Source organism: Lygodium microphyllum, chromosome 7 (assembly GCF_053477565.2).
Source record: "Lygodium microphyllum isolate KBCC chromosome 7, Lygodium_microphyllum_v1.1.10, whole genome shotgun sequence".
Lineage (NCBI taxonomy): Eukaryota > Viridiplantae > Streptophyta > Polypodiopsida > Schizaeales > Lygodiaceae > Lygodium > Lygodium microphyllum.
The window spans coordinates 26,330,712-26,336,254 of record NC_141141.1 but is presented as its reverse complement, the minus strand read 5'-3'; positions in this window follow the sequence as shown (position 1 = coordinate 26,336,254).

The following is a 5,543-nucleotide window of genomic DNA, read 5'->3' as shown; positions in this document are numbered from 1 at the left end:
TCTTACACATGTCCAAGAGAACTTAATGCCTGTCTCGAACTCAAAGGTTTACTAATGGCCAAAATCAAATAAATTCTTCTTCTAGCTCATCCTATAGGTTACGACTTGCATTTTAGCATGCTACCAACAAACATATTTCAACCCCTTCTTCTCCTCTCCATTCTCTTGGTAATCTTCCTCACTATTCTTTGAGTAAAGCGAGCCAACCTTATCATAAATAAGCTCAACTGGTCAAAATCCATGGCACGTGAACATCCACATCAACAAGCCACATTTCTAGCAACTATCATGCCTACTGCCCTAGCACAATCTTCAGTTTCTCTTATACAAAAATTCCACTCTCCTACTCACTATCATAACAACTCACAAGCTTAATACTCCTCCTTCTCTCCTTTCCAGCTTAGCAGTGATCCACACAAGGAGCCTATAACAACACGCCAAACAAAGTGGGATGTACTCAAAACTTCATTTGCTAATCCATCCTCATTGTCTTCAACTCCAAAGAAACCCCAAATATCATTTTTATCTCCTAAACTACTCAGTCAAAACCAGTAGGTAATCTAAGATGTAAAGAGACTTGCTCCTCTCTACAAGAGTTCTTTGAAGATTAGCACACCTAACTTCAATGTCTTCCACAAATAGAATCACATCCCCCATAGCCCTCATTGTTACCAACATTCATCCTCCTTCACCCATTTCCTCTTCCAAACCCATTACTCTTTTCAGCCCATTTGACTCTAATGAAGATGAAGTCATGTCATTACCCACTCCATGCTTTAAGATCTTGGATGATCTTTCGATACAAGCTAATATTGCAATCGGCCAAGCAAGAAATCCACTCCATGAGAGCATTCCTAAGCCACCAAATTGTCCTTCCATCACTCAAGCACTCTAAATTAATGAAGCTCCTTATTGGAAAGATGCCCATGACTGAAGAGTACAAGGCTCTCCTTCAAAATCACACTTGAACATTGGTCCCTCTTCCTCTTGGATAGTCAACAATCGGTTTTGCAAATGGTTTCTTTGGAAGAAGCTCAAAGTGGATGGTACCATTGACAAGTACAAAGACCACCTAGTAGCTCTAGGTTTTGAAGAGATAGAAGGCCCGCATTATGGAAGTACCTTCTCTCTAGTGTTATTCATGACATCTTTATGGGTATTAGTTTCCATGGCTTCTCAATTCAAATTACTTTTAAATAATGTAGTTGTTTAAATTGCATTTATCCATGGCCACTTAGATGAAGAAATTTATATTCCTAGCCTCCTCACTTTCTAGATCAAAATTTTCTAACCATGTTTGTCTTTTAAATAAATTTCCATGTTTCTTAAAACAAGCACCCAAGAAGTGGTATAGTAAAATTCATACTCACTTAGTATACCATGGCTTTAAAAGCTTAAATACAAATCATAACATTTATGTCCACATTCAAGGCAACATAGTCATTATCCTAGGGCTTATGTTGATGATATTCCTATCCTAGCTAACTGATATTATGCAATGTCAAAAGCCAAATACACAATGTCCTCACAATTTTCAAATATAGATTATAGTACTATGCATTATTGTCTTGACATTGAAATAGATAAATCACATACAACATCTTCCACAAAGATAACATCATGAATAACCAAAATGTTCTTAGTATGCGAATGATATAACATATACTCTTTGATTCTAGAATTGTAACCAATAAACATACATTACGTGTCTTTATCATTCAACTTCTTATGATATTGCATAGGTACTAATTTGTAAGACAAGCAACCAAAAGCACGTAAGTGACCAGGATATGGATTCTTTCCATTCCAAGCCTCATATGGAGTGACAAACTACAATGCTTTGGTGGAACACCTATTTGACATAAGTTGTGTACAAAACAACATCAAGCCAAAAATCATCTGGAGAATCTTGACTTTGAATCATACATCATGCTATCTCTATGAGAGATCTATTGTTTCTCTTGGCTATACCATTTTGTTGAGGTGTATAAGTCACTATACATTGGTGATTTATTCCAATTTAAGCCAAAAATGCATTGAATTCTTTAGACATATCCTTTCCCTCACAATCAAAATAAAGAGTATCCACTTTAGATTTTGAATAATTTTCATCTCTGCATACAAAATATTTTAAGCAAAAAAATGTTTCAGACTTAGCTTTCAAAAAATAAAAACCATGCATTAAATCATAAACATCAATGTTTATAAGCTATATTCTTCAAACCACTCTCATTGAACCATCTTTCAAAAAGGAATCATGTTGCATTTGCCCAATATAAAGATCTTTACAAATATCTTCTATAAGTGCCTCAAGAATAGGTATTGAAGAAACCATGTTAGATTTTCACAAATATTGCAAACTCCCAAAATTTAGATGATAGAGTAGTGAACAAACTATGTGACACCATTGTCAAAGTACCATACATCTAGCTCCACAATAGACATGTAAGAATCATGTAAAAAAGATTCATAACTAAATTGCACACTAAATGCCCCCTCTTTATTCTACACAATAGTTACAAATTCTCAATTAGAAGAAGAGGTATCTGCAATTGTCATACTAGCCTATTTCTTTTTAGCCTCTTTTTAGCCAATTCAAGATAGTCATTTATGACATGATCTTTTGTCTTAGAAAAACACATACAAAATAATTTATTGTCATTTTACTTCTCATCTTTATTAGCATCCTTGCAAACAAGTTGGCTATTCATTTACCCTTCTTCTGACTAACCACAAAAAAGCTTGATATGTAATATGCATAATGGACTTGTTTTATTGAGATTAGTCTTCTTATAGCTTGACTAACCACAAAAGCTTGATATGTAATATGCATAATGGACTTGTTTTATTGAGATTAGTCTTCTTATAGAAAAACACAAATCAACTCCTCAAATGACAAACTATAACTCTAATAAGAATCAAGGGAACCTTTGAGAATAGTTTGCAACATAAGTGAACTCTTTGGAAAAATCTCATTTGCAACAATTAACTACTCCTTGAGTTCTTTTCTCTTTTTAAAAAAATTAATCATATATAATGCTTCTTACTAGCAAAGCATTCAAATGACAGCCTTCCAAGCATTTTATGGGCATGACTGCCACACTCTATTGAATTTTTTAGATCCTACCTTAAGGGTAGACGCTTCTAAGAAAATGCTAGAGGAAATTGATAAGCAGGTCAAGGCCATCAGAGAAGACATTAGAGCCGCCAAGGATAGGCAAAAAGCCTATGCAGATCTAAATAGAAAAGAGCGACTCTTCAAAGAAGGAGATATGGTTTTTATTCATGTATGACCCAAGTGGAGATCCTTATCATTGGGAGAGTTTAAAAAGCTAAGTCCAAGGTATTGCTGACCCTACAGGATCCTCAAGTGCCTAGGACCAAATGCCTACACACTCCAACTGTGGAAGCTTTCGCTCAACCGTCAAGACCCATGGACCGCTTATTGTTTCAAGCGTTCCAAGTCGAGCACTAATGGCTACCTCTCATATAGCCAACGCGCCATCCATATCTAGGGGTGTAGTGAGCTTACCTCCATGCTGATCGAGTTACCTCCTCTCCCATGCACTCCAGTAGCTCCACGATCCAAGTGCAAGCTTCAAGCACACTCCATCCTCAAGCCCCACGCTCCAAGCTCCATTACCGCGAGCAAGAGAAGAGAAGAGAAGAGAAGAGAAGAAGAGAGGAGAAGATGGAGAGCTTCTCCTCCCTAGTCCCTCACCCTCACACTCTCATACTCCCTCTCTCAAGCACAAGCTCAAGCAAGCAAGAACAATAAGAGGAAGAAGAAGAGGAGAGCCACTTTTGGCCACACACAAGAATGAGCTTCTCATTCGCTTTTTCAACTTTATATACAAAACCCTAAATCCCTTTTGGGCGGTCATCCCCTTTTCCCCTTTTTTACATGGCCGGCTGTGGCCTAGGCCATTTTTCCCATTGTCCTTCTATCTTCCTAGCTTCCTTTCCACTGCCCGTCTACATTTACAAATTGCACGGGTGAGAGCCCGACGCTCCTTGAATTAAAGCATGATGCGCTTGCGCTCTTTTACTAAAGTATTGACTTGCGCTTTTCCTTGCACGCCTTTCTCCCTTATTTAGGACTTTTCTCCTTGTGCGTCTTTCTTTTCCGTTTCTCTTTGCCTTGGCCTTTGTCTTTGTCTTCTGCTTTAGCTTTTTCGGATTTTCCACCTTCATTCGTTTGAGGGTTAACATTACCCCCCTCCTAGACGAGTGCCAGTCCCATGGCACTCACCGTCGTAGATAGCAGGCTTTAGCATGCATCGAGGACGTGGGTGGCAAGGACGTTTGTGGTTGCCATGGCGGAGTGTTGGTAGTGGTGGGGAGGAAGATTGTTGGGGGCACATTGATGGTTTAGGTGGTTGGTGGTAGGGCTATTCTTTGTGGGGATTGCACTGATGGAGCACAAGTGGCAGTTTGTTGGGGGTTTTGCATATGACGATTCTTGGCGGGCTTGGTGGATGATAAAGGATAGGAATTCAGAGGTGAGTGTTGATGAAGAGCGAACAACACCTTCGTTGGAGTCTTCAATACCTACAATTGAAAACCTCTCATAGGTGGTCTCTCCCTAGGGGTAGTGCTAGTCTTCTCTATCGTACACAAGACATAGTTTAATTAGTTTGGGAGACAAGTCGAAATCTAAGCAAGCTGAGAGTATTGTCCTGCACTTGAGGACCCAAACTATGTATATATTTTGGTGCAGATATTATGTGAGTGCTCGTGCATACTTAGATATTACATAGTTAGAAGACCGTGGGCTGGTTTCTCATAACAATGTGGATGAAGCAAAGTTGTTCATGTTGAGAAGAAGCACACATGAAGATGTATGTGACATCCTTTGCATTGTGATTACACGACGTAACACAATTGAACACAGGGACACTGCACTATTGGTAGCTAGTAGCTATTGGACCTGTGTGATGAGGACAGTGTACTTTTCATGGCCATTCGTGCAGTGCTTACCACAATTGATTGCAATGGTATTAAGGCAGAGCGCAAGAGGGAATCGTGTGGGTGGGTCAAGGTGATAGGTTTAACCAAAGGCGAGACAAGCTCCCTAGGTATGTCTTGCCCTTGATGTGCCCTGAACTATTGTGGGTGATGCTAGGGGGCCAGGGGACTAGGGACGGAGCTAGCCGACCAAGGTCACTGGACGCACCTAATTTGAGGACCCTTAGGTGCTGTGCTGTGATCATGGGTGCTTCTTATCATTTCGTTCTTTTTTTTTCTTTTTCTTTTTCTGTTTTCTTTTTTTGTTTCTTTTTCTTATGCTTTTTTCTTTCTTTCCTTTTTTTTTTTGACTTTGCATGAGTACAACCATTGCAATATGTTGAGGCTATCAGTCTTTCAATGGGTTGGGGAATGTCAAGCTTCGAAGGCTCAGGAAATGGATATTATAGTGCCCTAGTCTCATTGTTACAGAAGTAGTTGTTGAGATGGGGAGATACACTTGAGAGACTGCAAACCTCTTTGCAACACGCGATGTTGGTACAATTGAGGTAACAACAATCGTGAGCCCACTGTAG